Source organism: Cavia porcellus, unplaced genomic scaffold (assembly GCF_034190915.1).
Source record: "Cavia porcellus strain 051 isolate PalLab524CR breed Dunkin Hartley unplaced genomic scaffold, mCavPor4.1 scaffold_21, whole genome shotgun sequence".
Lineage (NCBI taxonomy): Eukaryota > Metazoa > Chordata > Mammalia > Rodentia > Caviidae > Cavia > Cavia porcellus.
Window position 1 is genome coordinate 46,341,560 of NW_026947504.1, and position 16,862 is coordinate 46,358,421.

Consider the following 16,862-nt stretch of genomic DNA (forward strand, 5'->3'; position numbering starts at 1 on the left):
CTTAACCAAAGAAAGGAAATGAGAGTTGCTCTCTACACTACCAGCAACTACAAAAGAAGCTGGTGTTAAAGAAGGCAGCACCAGGATCATGTTCTCTACATTCTTAACTTGTCCACCTAACCTACTGACTCCCCCAGACCAGGGCCTGCTTCTGAAAAACACACCTACTTCTCTTGCTCACTCTTTCCTTTGGGGGTAACTGGGTTCATTTATGCAGCATGTTTCAGTTGCTTTTGACTAAATGATGCCTTGTCCTTTCTTCTGTCATTTCTATCCAGAGTCAACAGCTTTCTTCTACAAATCCTCCTTTGCTCATGGTGCTAGAGTCCCTACTGCCCCCAGGTCAGTGGGGAGCTGCGTGATTGCTGTGGGAGGTCATCCAACGATTTTGGACTTTCCCAAACTTGAAGCTGATAGATAACCCCAGGGCAAGTAGAAGCAGACAATTAAAGTTAAATATATTGTTTTTCGTAATTGCAAATTAGAGCCAAAATGAAAACGGGGTCCCATCTCTTCAATAATAATGATTAACACATATGTATAATTTCTTGTGAGGTCATTTCTTTCCCTTGAGCCTTTCTGGGACAAACAAGAGACAGAGGAGGATCACTGTTAGCTGCCTGAGCCTGTTTTCACAGTTGCATCTCGGAAATATCATTTCACCTGCACCCACACTGTCCTAGACTGTCCCTGAGCCTACTTGATGGCAAATCTTCCACCCTGCATAAGTGTCACAGCCTGCATCTCTCCTCCTGTCCTCGACTCTTTAACAGAAGGACCAACACTGCCCAGCAGTGCAGATGATGCTGCCGAATTCATGAGCTTCTCCAACTGAGCTCATGCAAATGTTGACAGTCAACCTTCCCCTTGACCTAGCTCAGCACCCTTTCAGTAAAACTCCAAATATTCACAACTCTGCAGGGAGCCTCAGAGATCATTTGTACATCTCACTCATATTATGTGCTTCTACTTCCAGATGTTTAAAAACCCTCAGACTGTGTTGTGCAAACTTAAACTTGTTTCCAGGGACAAAAGCTTCCACCTACTAACTTTGCTGCTAGAGTCTCACCGAGGGTGAGGGCAATGGTGGGTTTTGTTTCTTATTCTCTTCTGCACAGATGCAAATGCTTGAGAGCTCTGTGTACCATGTCCACTTGTATCCTCTTGAATTGTGATCTGGAATGTCCCCACAAAGGCCCATATACTAAATGCTTGGTCCTTAGCCCCTGGTGCTACTGGATGGTGGAAACTTTAAGAAGCACGGCCCACAGGAAGCGCTTCCAGTCCCCAAACACCTGCACTCAAGGGGTTGTGGGACACTTGCCTTTTTACTGTTGCACTTCTTGTTCTGTCATGTACACTCCCATCATAAGGTGCTGCCACAGGCCCAGAGCAAGGGGCCAAGCAATCATGGGCTGCATCTTGCAAAACTGTGAGCCCGAATAAACCTTTTTTCTTTATAAATTGACTGTTACAGGTAGTGTTTATAGGATCAGAAAGCTGATTAGTGCATCTTTTTATCTTGCCTCTACAACATCGTCTTCTTCATATGCTGTTTCCTATCAGTATAAACTTTGTTCACTGTCTCATTGGAAGTAAAAGAGTATGTCCTCTACAGCCACGATTTTCACTTTCTTGACTTCCCTACACACTTCTCTCTTGCTCTCTTTTACTTTTCTCCCCTGAATACCTCAAACGGTGTCATTGTTCTCTGTCTCTACTCCCTTACGGCACATTCCTTCCTCCCCCTACTTGCCAAATTAGTCGCCCCCGTCTCTGCCCTTCCTTGGTAGATGCACCTATGGCATAAAGATGGCCAATTTCTCCCTTCTTCAACCTTTGCTCCTATAATATCAATCTTATTTTTCCATTAATCTCTCTTCAATGGGCTGATTTTTTTTTTTTTTTGCTTCTTAAACAATGTGTTTGTCGTTGTTTTGTCTTATGTCTCTCATTGTCTCACCACACTTTCTTTCTCAATCTCTTCCACTTCTATGATTCCATAATCATCCTTATGCTGGAAACACCCATATCAGTACTTCTAACCGAGATCACCTTCTTCTCCTTCTCCTTCTTCTTCTTCTGCTCCTCTTCCTCCTCCTCCTCTTCTTCTTCTCCTCTTCCTTCTTCTTCCTCTTCTCCTTCTTCTTCTCCTCCTCTTCCTTCTCCTCTTCTTCTTCCTCCTCCCCAGCCTTTTCCACCTCCTCCTCTTCTTCTTCTTGAGCTTCAATGTAACCTTGCCAAAACAAGGCCTCAAACACTTGGTTGAGGACTCAAAGTTCTTCTTCTCCATGGAAATCATCATAGTAAAAAATAAAAGATTTATATGATCTGAAGAGAAACCAAAGTTACAGCTGAGATCCTTTAGTAAGTTTTGTTTTCATATGTATAATGGTCTCCTGGGCCTCGCCAACTGGCCACCTACAGATTCCTCAGACTCATCCTTTACAAATTATATACACATCCTTGTCTTTCTTACACATGCTTCTTTGGCATGTGCCTATACCAGCAGACAGGATCATGCTCATCTAACCACTTAGCTTAGACACCGTGGGAATATCCTCAGTTCTGTCTTTGCCTTCACCAACCCATGTCACATTTGCCTCCTAAATTTCTCATATATGCCTTTTTCTTCTGGCTAATATTAGTGCCACTCATCTGCATTAGTTGGAACCTTACCATCTCTCACTTGGGCTTTGGTAATACCACCAGTAGAACCTTCCTGGCTCCTGTCTTGTTTTCTCAAACTAATCTACAATATCGACCTTGGGAAAATCCATCTAAATTATAAATCTGGCCATGTTGTTCCCATGCTTTAAACTCTTTTAAAACTTCCATAGGCTTGGAGGGTAGAACTTAATGATAAAGCTTGTCATTGTCCTTTGAGTCCTCGGCTGTATTATTCACCCTGTCTTGCTACTACAGTTTTAATAGAGGTCCTTTGTCAAAGGCCTTGTCCCAGAGTGGTGTCACTTGGGGGTTATGTGGATGTTGAGGAGGTATAGCCAAAGGAAAGGATTTTAGGGCATCGATCTTACCTTTGAAGAGGACTTTCAAGACCCAGGTGCTTTGTCTTCCTCTTGTGTTGCCTACTGGTGAACAATTTTGCTCCACCACATGGGCCTTCCATCATGCACCACCTCCCAATATGCCCAAAGCAATTGCAACTTCCAAAGCTGTGAGCCAAAATAAGTATTTTCTATTTAAAAGTCACTTATCAGACAGTTGTTAAAAAGTTACTTGCAGATCGTTGTTATAAAGCCAGAAAGCTGAGTGATACATTTACCTTTCATTACATTTCTAGTAGCAGCATCATCATTCACTCTTATTGTTATTCAGTGAGTGTTTATTATATACCAAGTACTAGAATCATCTCTTTATATGCATTATATCAAATAGTCATCACAGTAGCATTATCTGGCGGGTACTTTCATCATTCTCACTTATACACAAGGAAACTAGGTCACAAAGAGGGTAAGTACACTGTTAAATTAATAAGGTTCTGTGTGTTGATCTGCCTTTTCAGCTTGGTGTGCACGGTTCTCCTCCTGTGACATCACTTTTGAACACTTGCCCTGGTTTTGGCCTTTCAACCTCCACACTCTTGCCTGTGCAGTCTTGTCTTTCTTCTCCACCTTTGCAGTTCCTACCAGTGTTCAAAAGCAGCTCAGACAGCACAATATACAGCCTTGTGTCTTCTTCCCTTACAACCAGAGTGACCCCCAATGGTTACTCTGTACGTAAGCCATTTGGAAAGTCATTGAACAACGCAACTGGCTCTAGTGTTGTGAAGCACCCTCTTCACTGCCTGAACTGTTCTCCAAACCAATTGCTGACAACCATTATTCAGGTCTGCACACATTTGTTTATTCCTTTCCAGGGCGTATGTATTTTGAATTGTTTACACTTTTCTACCACCATGCACAATTAATAGAGAATTGGTGTCTCTTCTTTTGGGACTGTAACTCTAATCAGTCTTTCCATCCTAACATTCTTCTTATCCCAGGCTTACAGAAGGGGCTTCTTTCAATTTTTTCTAACCTTAAATATAGTCTGTTCCTTTTCTCCTGATCTGCCTTCTTATCTACTGTTCCCTGACCCTATCCCAGCCTACATCACCCACCATACAATGCAGGGTGCACGGAGAAGATCAAACTGAGTGTCAGGCTCTGTTGCCACTGGCCAACCACATCTCACATGCTAATGTTTCTTACTGTCTTAGTCCATTTTCAGTCACTATTACAAAATGTCTGAAGCCACATATTTTGTAAACACTGGAAGTCCATGGAGAGCAGCACCTGCTGAGGGCCTTCTTGCTCTATCATAGACTGGCAAAAGGCATCACAAGGCAGGCCAGTGCATGTAGACTGGCTCAGGTCTCCATCCCTCTTCTTTTAAAGCCACAATTGGCATCATGGGAGCTCCGCCCTTATAGCCTCTTCTAATTTTAAGTACTTTCTAAAGGTCTTACTTCCAAATACCATTAACATGTGACATGGGGGATTAACTTGTCCACATATTCACACCACCGCACTTAAGTACTTTGAGGGCTAAACAAGGGGAGAACTGAGGTACAATGCACAGCATGTCCATGACTCTAAGAAAATCAGGAAAATCCTCCAAATGATGTAAGATGTTAATGGAAGCTACCATCACTAAAACCCTACTGCAGTTTGCACTGGGATCAAACCAAATCACATGGAACAATGAATTACCCTTGCACATTGTGGTAAAACTAGCTTATTTGGCATTTAGTTTTTCATTCAGTATGCTTCTCTGTTTTGTAACTTATATGAAGCAATATGAGATAGCTGTAGAGGACCATTAGATGGGTGGAGCCTTCACATGGAGGCGCTGGGGAGCTTGGTGACTGAAGTATAGCACTGGAAAAGGAATGGTGTGATATCAGTAGGAGTCCTGATTGGTAGGTCAAAGTGACAAACAGAAGGGGTCATTTTTTGCTCCAAATTTTGTGTTATCCATAAAGACATGGAACACGACCATAGACATCTAGGTCCTTTACCTTTACAGGTTATCACTTTCTGCAGTGTCAACCTGGCATCAGAGGATTTGACAAACCAGGCACTATGGAACATACCTGTAATCCTAGCACTCTGGGATCCAGAAGCAGGAGGAGGCTGGGCATGTTCAAGCCCAGCCTGGGAAAATTAGTAAGACTTTCTCTACAAATAAAATTTGTAAAGGGGCTGGGATGTAGCTTAGTGCAAAGGCCCTGGGTTCAAGCCCCAGTACTGACAAATTAGTTAATTAATTAGTTCATTTGAGGAACTGTTTAGTGAGGTCCTGACTTTGCTGATTGCTCACTGGGGGCCTAATAATGTTTGTGTAAGGGCTTCACAGTATTAACTCATTTACCCTTCTCAACAGCCCCATGATATGGCTATAATTACTACGAATAAGAAGGATGAGACTGACTGTGGCTAAGTTTCCAGCTGAAGGTCACATAGCCAGGAGCAGCAGCAGGATGTGGCTCCTGGCAGTCCTGATACCAGCCCCACGTGCCAGCCCCTGGTGGAGACTCTCCTGAGTTACTTCAGTGGGGTAGGGGACAAAGCTCAGGTGGAGAGGTGCATGCTGCTCCTGAGGCCATGATCTGAACACTCTTTGCAGGATTCACTCATCAGGGATGATGGGCACCAAAAGGCCCACTCCATTGAGCTGCTAGGAAAGAAGACGCATGAAGTACCAGCACAGAACCTAGTATAATGAGATTTCCTACACCACACAAGTCCCCCGGACTGCTCTGAATGTTCCCAGATCATCTAGACTCTTTATTCTGCTGTCAGGCATTGGGGCTGTGTCCTTTGCAGGTAGCATGTCTTGGGACAGACTGGTCAGCAGCACCTGGCCTCCTGGGCCAGGTTTGGGTCTCCCATACTGCATACATGCTAAAATACCCTGTGGTGATGAGACATGGCTTCATTAGAAAGGGACTCAGCGGTGCTTACGCCTTTGTAATGTGCATGTGTGCCCGAACCCTTGCCTTGCCACTGTGTACAGGGTCGACTGGCCAGCCTCATGCATCCCAGGTTGCCTCTCAGATGATCTGTCTATTTATCAGCACTCGGGCTCTGCACCAGAGACTCTGTTTCCTTATCCACCTACCGACTCTCAGATAATAAGCTGGGATTGATTCTGCAATTTCCCAAACACAAAGAATCTCAATCCCGCTTAGAAACAGGATTTAGCATGAGGTAAAGGGTAGACAAGGGGGGCTGTACTGCAAATGCCCCTGTTAGTGCAGGCTGCCTAGCAAAGTTCACATAGGTGAGCTAGTTATAGAAAGAATGCAGTGTCTGGGTTGAAAGCTCAAAGTCTTGGCCCCTGCCGTTGGATAAACACTGCAAAACTTCTAAAGGGTAATTCTACATGGTTTGTGTTTGAGACAAGAACTGAGAATCAAAAGCTGGCACAGACTTGTGAACAGGAAAAAGACGGGGACTGTGGTGTTTTAGATTATAAATTCAGCCGGGGAAATACTGGAGGGAATCAAACTAAAAGGTAGCTTGGAGGCCAGTTGCCTGGGTTTCTGTTCCAGCTTTGACACTAGACTGCTGTGTGGCCTTGAGCAAGAAATGAAACAGCTCTGTGTTTAGCATTATCTCTTGCAAAACAGAACATACTAGAGTGCAAGAATCCCTTGGCTCTCATTTGTGAAGCATAACCTACCATGCATAGTAAGGGTTGATAAGACTTAGAGATCACTGTTACCTCTGAATGGCAGCGGGAACCTGGCTGGGACAGGTGCTGTGAGAAAGGATGTCCTGAAAGGCACAGAAGAGCATGACAGTTCGACCTGCTTGCTCTGGGTCTTCGTCTCCGCTTTCTCAGCACGGCCTGCGTGTTGACCTGCTCTTACCTGTTAACCTGGACAGACAGCGCTCTCTCTCTCTCTCTCTCTCTCTCTCTCTCTCTCTCTCTCTCTCTCTCTCTCTGTCTCTCTCTCTGTCTCTCTCTCTCTCTCTTTCCCTCTCTCTCTTTCTCTCTCTCTCTCTCTCTCTCTCTCTCTCTCTCTCTCTCTCTCTCTCAGCTCCTGCCCCTTCCATCTCTTCCTGATCCCTCCATCTCTTGTTCCCTTTTCCATTTGCAAAAGTTCTTTTCCCATTCTCTTGGAAGGGAAAAAAGATAAATTTTTTTGTCTGACACATTATTCTCATTCTAGAAGCTTAAAAAGTTCTAGAAATAGAAAGGAGGAAATTATAGCAAAAACAAAAAACAAAGCCCTAACACCACCTCATAAAAACAGAAAGCAAAAAGATGTGGCCCCAGACCCCAGCTGTAACCTCTTGGGTTTGGTGCCTTTGATAATTTACTTTTGTTATTTGTTTCTTCTCTTCACAAAGCAGATTCATAATCCCTATTACTATCCTTGCAGTGTGGCTTACATGGATGACATATGTCACCCTCTGCCACATACATAGGAGGCCCCTAGCAAAAGTTAACTCTTTCTTTCCTGCATGCATAAAGCTGAGGCAGGAATAGGAGTGTGGGGGTGCCTGGAAAAGAAAATTCCAAGACTGGCAATATGAGTTGAATGGGTTTGATGAGAAGTTGGTTTTGAACTGTTGCTGAGATGCATACACAGCAAAATTATGCAGAAGGTCAAAGATGGGCGGTGTAAGCCACTAGAAGTGGAATATGTGGTTCTTGTCTTCTTCGGGCGATAGGCAGACCTCCCCCACAGAGGGACCCCGGAGAGGAGAAAGTGACTCATCTACTTTATAAGCTGAGCATCTCTGATCCAAAAAATGTCACACTGTTTGAGCAAGGATGTGACACTACACATAGAAAATTCCACACATGATTTCAGTGTGATGAGCCACAAAGAAAGTATAGGCATACTAACAATCGTGAGTAAAATTACCTTCGAGCTCTGTGTATAAGGTGTGCGTGAGACATAACTGAATTTCACATTTAAGCTTAGGTCCCATTCCAAAGATATGTCATTATGAATATGTAAATATTCCAAAATCTAAAAAATTCTGAAATTGGTAACATACCTGATGCCAAGCATTTCAGACAAATACGCAACTTGCATTGACATAAGTATCAGCCTTAAAGCAGAATGACTTCCAAGAAAACTGGCATTTTAACTACCAAAAAAACTATAAAACAAAATGCCCATAGATGCATTTCAGTAGGTAGGAATGTATGTACAAGGAAGTCTTCCAGGTTGCTTTTACGTGGGGGTTGGGGTGGGTAAGTGGTGAGGATCGAGAGAAAGGCCTGGCTGCTGTTGCTGAAATCACAGGACATGAACATTAACCTCCTGTTGTCAGGCGCAGGAGGCTGGGAGAGCAGGGAGAAGTGATGAAGTCTGTCTCAGGACGCCTCACGGAGTTGTGTGCTAACTCTAGTGGACACTGAGGAGTCCCTGTGGTCACAGCCCAGTAACAAACAGAGCAGGAGCTTCGATCAAACATCCAGATGCAGGATACAAAGCACAAGTTTTCATGGAGACACCAAGGACTGGAGGACAACAGAGGAGGAGGAGAAATGGTGTCCACGTGCCAGGGAACACAGGACGCTATTTCACCTAATCTTCCCAGAACTATGAAAAAGTTATTACCTCCATCCTATGTGCAGTGAACACGGCTCACAGCAAGGCCTGTATCACATGGGTTATAGTTAACAGAACCAGGATTCAATCCCCAGTTCCCCTGATAGCAAAGCACCCTACTGGAGTGCGTGTCAGAGGCTGAAAGGATTACCAGGAGTGGTTATTCCTGTCTCCATGCAAACCCGTCCAACCCAGCCCTGCAGTAACAACCAGAATTCTCCTCCTACCTAACAGCATGGCGGGGGTCCTCAGGCCTATCTTGCTTGCTGGTCCATCTTCTGATTCTCTCCCTAGAACTTGGCTTTGCTGTCTAGGTAAATGCACAGAAGGTAGCTTCTAACTGGCCTTGGAAAGCCACATTCTTGAATTCTTCTGGATAACAATGTTAAACAATAATGGCAACTGACCGTAAGCACAATCCAAGTAGCCCAAAAAAGTTTGTGAATTGCACCAATGACCAACTATGTAGGGTGTGATTTTGTCAGTTAGAACTTTGGGGTAATGCTGTCATTTTCACTGAGATGCTGAATCAAAGTGACAGGGGATGGGAGCAAAGAGCAACTTCCTCATCTTGGAACTCTGAGACCTGAAGTTGGAGCTGTGAAGACATATGATAAGATATGGGAAACATTGAAGAGAAGAAAGGGGACAGGTTAAGAAACTGAAACTCCTTCAAGCTCTTTACTCTTTGCTCTTTGTCCTTTGCCCTATGCCCTTTGCCCTTTGCTCTTTGCCCTTTGCCCTTTGCTCTTTGCCAAGGGAATCGGTAACAACGGTAGGATTCACAATCTGGGAGGCACCAGCTACACATGAAAAGAGTGGCCTCTGAGGTTGTACTAGTAAGAGACCCATCACAGATTCCTGCATTACTCAGGATGGAATCTGGCTATGCTAGAAGCCAAAACCTGTGATTAGAGGGTTGGGACTGTGAGCCACATGATCTTAATCCATCTTCACAGGAGGGGAGCTAGAGACTGAGCTCAAATGCACAGTCAGTGATTCAGATCTACACAATGAAAACTCTGGGCACCAAAGCTGGGTGAGTTTCCTAGTTGGTAAAATACAACTGTGCCAGGAGAGTGGCACATCTTAATCCCATGGTAGGAAGGCACAGAAGCTCTGTGTCTGGCTCTCTCCTAGACCCCTCCACCTGGTCCCTTCTTTTGACTGGTCCTGACTTGCACCCTTTTTAATAAAACTAAAATCACAAGTATAGTGCTTCCCTACATTCTATGAGTTATTTTAGCAAACTGTTGAGGTGGTGGTAGAAATCCTCAGTGTATAACCAGTTGGTCAGCAGTATGGGTGGCCTGGGGACCCTAGAATTTTTGGTTAGTATCTGGAGCAAAGTGTCACTTGCAGAGGATAGAGTCTCTAACTTCTGGGGTCTATGCTCACTCAGAGTGGAGTCAGAATTGCATTGAGACTTACATTGAGTGAATGACTAAATCTTTTGCAGTCCAGTGAGGGAAACGGAAGCCAGCAAACATCCATCTCTCCGCCATGATGTTCTCTGAGTGATTATGTCAACTCTGCTTTCATGTCAGCCATCTCTTCGGTTAAAGCAGTGATGAAAGTTCCACTCCTGAAGCTCATTCTCATGCAAGGCCTGAGGCTTCACTTTCACAGTGCCCCCGAATTGACACTTTCTGAACCAATCAGCTATTTTGGCTAACATACCATGCTAGTGCCAAGGAATGAATTGATTACTGAATAATCAAACTCATTTGACATCTATAAAATGGAGATAATTTCACACAGTTCAGACATAGCCCAATTATTTTGTTGTTAAGGAAGCAAATTGACTTGGCCTTTTGTAATTTGGTCGGTTGCTTGGCAATCAACTTGCCAATAGTTTTTGCCTCCCCATTTTTCTCTCCGATTTTAATTGTAACATTGGAATAGAAGAATAATTCACCCATCTGTTGCCTCCAATTCTGAGGTTTAATTTTAAAAGTCTGGGTTTTTTAAATTTCCGGTCTAAAGAAATCCAATTATTATTTTATATCCTTTTTCTTTTTTGCTTTCACCCCACATCTCCCAATCTCTTCAATATTTTTCCTTCCCTTTTTTCTTTTATAAAAACTATTAAAATAAAGCTAAATTAGAGTATACCCAACACTGAGAATTTAAGGAATCCTATTGGCTATATTTCATATTCCACCTGACCATATGTTTTGCTTATGCTCAGCAGTGCTGTGCCCCACTATGATGACACCCAGGTCTTTGTAGTTCATGTTTTCTTGAATTTCTACGCTTCCCTTCTCCCACCTCTCCTCCTTGTACCATCTCACATCTGTGAATTATTTGCTTTACCCTTAAATTTGCTATTTGCCTTTATTTATTAATTAACTTTTTTAATAAATAAAGACTGAAGAACTATTATTTTTTCTTAGTCCCAGGAACATTGCATTTTATCCTATTCATAGTTTATCAAGGGCACTCCAACTCTTCATATTTTAGTGGCAGTATCCATATTCATGGACATTGCCTGTGAATAGGGCTGTCCCTTCTCTCTTTCATTTTTAATTTAGCTATTGTAACTCTCTTGGCTGCCAGCAGTAAAACGTGGTTAGATCACGTTCCTTTCTAACCAGCGCTGTCTGACCTGTAGGGCTGCTGGAACAGTGACCCTAGATGTATCCCTGTTGCCTTTGTCCGCTCCATGAGTGCACAAGGGAGAACACCTGTCTCTGACTCACATCCCCAGGCTCATCACATGGCCTGTTATTAGGAGGTAACCCCAAACAGGGCCCCACTGTGGCAAGGACAGCCGCACTCACGGGACTTTAACTGAGAAAGACACCGTGAATCGGGTTGTTCTTCATGGGTTAAGTCGGTGGGCCATGAAGAGACCCAGCTCAGCTGATCTCAATAACAAGGGAAAATGTGGAGAAAGTAGGAACTAGGATTTAGCAGAAGATAAAATGTACAGAACTTGTGTGAGGTCAAAGCAAGTGGACGTAGAAAGCAAAGCATGCACACTGACAGCCACAGGCCACAGGGTCCCCAGGGTAGAGCATAAGGAGCAAGGAGCAAGGTCTTGAGAGCCATGCTGTCCCCAGAATCCTGTGCACTGCCTCCTATTCAAGCTGGAGGGAGACAACTCTCTCGGCTACATTAGATGTTGGCCTCCTCCAGGAAACCTGTTGCAGTTGGGGGTTGTGAGGAGAACAGTTAGAATCAGGACATGGAGTTTATAGTATTATTCTGTGATGGTGACTGAGAGTTAACACAAGAAGGTGCAGAAAATCTGTCCACAACACTAAACACATAGAATATTTAGCCAAGGGCCTGAATCCCACAGCAATGTTCCACCCGAGTCCAGATGAAGACCCAGAGCCCATGACAATGCCTCCTACAAGTCCAACTGGAGGTGTAGAGCCCACATGAAGGACTCACACCAGTCTCTTTTATGGATCTGTGCTGGGAAGGCCCAAAGGTTAGTGGTGGAAGCCAGACAGTCTATGCCAATGGGGTGAAGGAGCTGTGCTGGTATGTTGAGCGTTCTATGCTGGAGCTGAGAAGACATGTTCAAAACAAAGACCAGGGTTGCCCTCAAAAGCACCACAGCCATCTTCACAACATGGAAGCCCCCAGCTCCTCCCACAATAAGAACAGTCGAGTACATGCCAGGAAGCCAGCGTGATGAGTTCATCCTGGAGACCAAGTGGCACACGTCTTCCCATCCGGAGCCAGGAAGCAATGCTCGATGTGAGGACCAGAGCTTCTCCAGGAGAACCAACGGCTCAAACACCAACATCTAGGAGAACTCACAGCACCTCAATGCACCTTTCTTCTCCTTCTCCATGTCTCTATTTATGCTGGAAACTTTCCTCAGGTGGAACATCTACGCTCAGCACCATGGTGATTTAATTCTGCTGGCACTGACCACCAGTTTTTAATCCATAACAAAACCTTTGCATCATTGATGAAGTTCACCCTCTCCTCTGTGCCTCCTGGTTTTTAAGTGATTCACAGGTGTGCAGTCGCCTAGGAACTTGCCCAATTCTGGTGGAAAATGATGCCAGAAAAATCCGACCTGCGTACTGCTTTTTCCAACCGTTCTTTAGCCACAGGCTATCCTGCCCAACAGCAAGAATTTAGGTGCAATCAGAGCTATAAAATCAAAAGACAGTGAATATTTATGAGCTTTGCTCTAACTTAACCGTTTGTGGCTGAAAAGAGAACACTATTTCTCCCTCAGAAGGATCAAGAACAAAGATTGCCTGAGGTGAATAGAGATAGTAAGTAGTTCGCGCTAAGGCTGGAGGTAGATGGGACTGGTCCAAGGCCTCTACTACAGAAAGGACTTTCCTAATCCCCAAACACCTCAGAGAGTTAGATCCTCCACCTTGTGGCCTTAAGAAATATCCTGGACCATTTTATTTCATAATGCCAAGGTGTTCTGTGTGCTCACACACCAGGGCTGATCCCAGGAGCAAACAATTTCATCTCCACCTCCTTTGCTGTTGGTGGTGATTATGCTATTGTTCAAGTCAAGACAACCCCTTCCCATCCGCACAGGGACAGCTCCACGCAGGGAGAGCGGTTTACTCTTGTGACCTAGCACACCAAGGTCTCAGCTGTGCCCCTGAATCATCCTGGAGCACATCAAGGACTCTACTCCACCACCCTGCAGGCCTGACTCATGCAGCAGCTTCCTCAGAGAACACCCACGGACCCCGGGTACAGCTTGCAAGCTGATCTCCTCCTCCATAGAGACACACAAACAAACTCAGATAATAGCCTTACTGGGCACTGCTTAAAGACACAGGACTTGCGCTCAGAGCTCCAGGCTTTTCTCTTGTATTTCCATTTCTCATTAACACAGCAAGCCCACCCAGGACATCTTTCACATTGGTGATAGCATTATGAAATTTGGACCAGTCTTATAAAATACAGTGCTTTATGGCAGAGAAACAGAGAATATCATTAGGCAAGGGGGAAAGAAAATTAACCCTACAGCATGAACTTTGGTCCTTGCCTCCCAACTTCAGAGTTTCTGATTCAGAATGTTTGATAGGAGTTCATATTACTATCATTTTAAAATCATCTCAGATGATTCTGACAAGTTTAGGGACCAATCTTCAGGTATACAACATGCATACACACACACACATTATATGTAGATATAAGGGTATAGCCATGTTATCACAATAAATACCAAAATCCAGAAAAAAAAGGGAGGCTCAGTGTAAGGTCTTATGCAGAAAATAGAAGACCTTTCAGTCATTAATAAAATGATTCTGAGTAAATTACTTCTCTTCCCCAGGCCTCATCCAGAAGGTTAAATTCTCTCCACAATCTTTGCAGGTCTGAAAATTGTTGATGCTGTATATATTAAGTCTCTCACTGCCCTCAGACTTTAATTTTCCTTTTGGATAATTAGTTGTTATGTGCAAAGTCATACAGTTTTTCCAACCCAGAGGATATTTTTGTCATCTTCCCTCCACATATGTGACTAATATTTGGAAACACAGGTAACAGGAGAAGATAGTGGGAGTATGCCTTAAAGAGAATGGTCAGGATGAGGTGCAAATGAAATCTTCCCCACCAGATGAATAGAATAAACTTCATAGTAAACTGTAAACAGAGAAACTCCACAGTCATGGGTTGTGGTAGTTGCCATAGGGGATGGAGTTTATGCTGGGAAAGAAGCTGACTAGCAGGAAGGGATTCGTGGAGAATACTGAAATTGGGTACCAGAAACAAGATGGCAGCCACCAGTGAAAGGAACTCCACAGGCAGTTCAAGTATTCAGGTACCCTAGGTAGAAAGTAAGTTCACTCTTATGAGTAATGAAGTATTCATTCAAGAGAAAATATTTCTAGTCTGGGAGCTTGAGGCAGATGTTGGTGGGAACACTTAGTAAAACTCCCGAGAAGAGATCCGCATTACCTTGAGGTCTTTTATAATGCTAATTTTCAGCAGCTCTAGGTTGAGGGACATGAGTTTTGGAAACAGAAGTCATGATTCTGTGGGATTATGCGCCAACCCCACAGATTATGTCAATGGCTATCATGTACTCTTTTGTTTTGTAAATCTAATTTCTTCATGTAAACTTGCTTATTTCATGAGCAGTACTCCTAATGAGACTAGTAGTATTTCATGGGAAAATAGGAGACAACAGGATGAGATAATAGCCTATGACAAAACTATCCTGGTAACATTTTTCAAAAGGAAGCTATTGCTATCAATAACAAATCAAAACATTTTCAGATTTCTTCCAATTTGAAGAAAACTCACCTTTGGACAGCATTCTACAGGTTTCTTCAAATGTCAGAGAAGATACACAAGCTCTCTCCAGCTCTGGGAAACTAATCCTGCCTGTGTGCAGCGACAATACTGTATCTCATCTTATGGATTTGCCATACTTATACCACATCCTTTTGGGATGCCATCTACTTTTCCTCCTATCATTGACTTAGCTATCTTTGTTATCTCCCTGTTATGGTTTATGTCAGTGGCCCCCAAGCCTCATGCAATTATGGACAAGACCAAATCTAGCATTTGTGATTGGTTCATTGTCTAGCACTTGGATTGGTGGTGTGAGTGTTCCACCCATCCAGGGCTGGAGCCAGGATATGATGTACTGGTAAGAGGAAGGTATGTTTCTGTCTCTTGCCAGCTCATGCTTTGCTGTTTGCAGCCATCTATGAGTGGTGGCCCCACCATGCCACCCTGCCACTTGGAGCCAACTGACTATGGACTGAAACCTCCAACATGTAAAAAATAAACCTTTCCTTCTCTAACATTGGGCGGCAAGTATCTTGTCTCAGCAATGAGTAGACAATAACTAAGACACTCTCTCTCATAGGTCTCCATAATCCTGAATACATTATTAGTGGTCCATTTTACATCTTTGAAACTTCTGTACCTCTCATCTGCATTTTGTAACTCAGTACTTTGAATTTCTAATATCCAATATGGTCATTATTAGCTTCTTTACTCTCTTGCCATCTGGTATTTGGTCTCAGGTAAACCACTAATGATGCCTCCTAATTAAATGCAATGACTCTGTTGGGTACCGTCCTTAGCATCTCTTCCTTAATTCTCTTCCCAGACCAAGTTTAATAAATAACTTCCGGTTCTCTGCATGTGTCTTCCCTGATGTCCTGCCTCTATGAATAAGTGCAAAGTCAAATGACAGCAGGGGTCAGAGATGCAAAATAAGTGACTCAGGCAGACCAGCGAGAAGCCAGAGCAATGGGAAGTGGTCAACTAAAAGGAATGGCCTGGGCGCTCCTCAGCTTTGCTCAATGAGTGCCCTCCAATGAGTGGAGGCCCAGTCTTGGCAGGGGCTCAGAATTCTCAAAAGCATCCAGAAAACTGGACCTCTGTGAGGAATCTCTTTTTTGAACATTAGAAATTCACTCAAAGATGTGTTTTCTTACCAATTGTAAGGCAAACTAGACACATGGGATGTCAGGTTCACAAGCAAGCTGTGTGTTTCCCATTTCTAACCCACACTGCTTTCTCTACTTCCTCACATCACTTACTCAGAACCCTGAGGCCGTAGAGGGTACATGGGATTGAGTATAACTTGGTTATAGACAGAACTGCTTTATGTGGAATAGGATGTGCCATGATTTGTGCCCAGGGATCCTATATGGAAGTTTCCATGAGGGGCTAAAGAAGCATTTATCAGGAGCGACTAATGAAAGCATCCTGAACTGTAGGAGTGCTCCTTGGCTCTTGTTGGCTGCAAAGGAAAAAGATATTCTTGGGTTCCCAAAGACCTAGAAGTGGGACATGTTTGTTCTTTGAATCCAAAGTCCTTCCAACAACTTGCTTGCCCATGCACAGAGCAACCCCCAGCAGGATCTTGGTTATTTCTCTCTGAGTTTCTCCTTTAAAGTCCCTCAGTGACTGTCAGGTTCCAGTGATCTCCTGCATTGTTTCTCTTGGGCTCTCCCTTTCTACTTGTGGGTGCTCGCCCATGTCTGCAATTCAATTCCCTCAAAGAATTCAGTGAGACTTAGATAATCATTTTTTCTGACCTGATTTGAACACTGCTTTTGTACAAGGTTACCTCATAAGCTGGAAGCCAGGTAGAAATCTGATTCCCTGGAGTCTCTACTTTAGATCAAGTGCCCACTCCAGGTCTAATGAGCTACCTTGGGGAGCCAAGAGGAACAAGTGATGGGCACAGAAGGTGACAGATTCTCATCATGGTTCTCTTACCAGAAGCCTGGATGAGCGGCACAGGCAGGGATGCAAGAGATGCTTTTCCATTTGGTGACTAAGAGTTCCATTAGAAAGTGACTGAAATTCTTAG

General features: G+C 43.8%; 1 non-coding gene across 1 annotated transcript; it reads right to left on the reverse strand.

The window, feature by feature from the left end:
• Positions 1-2,233: 2,233 nt before the first annotated feature.
• LOC111753766 (U5 spliceosomal RNA) lies at positions 2,234-2,351 on the reverse strand. The gene has a single exon (XR_002788552.1). It is a non-coding gene; the product is annotated as a U5 spliceosomal RNA (small nuclear RNA).
• Between the last annotated feature and the right edge of the window lie 14,511 nt (positions 2,352-16,862).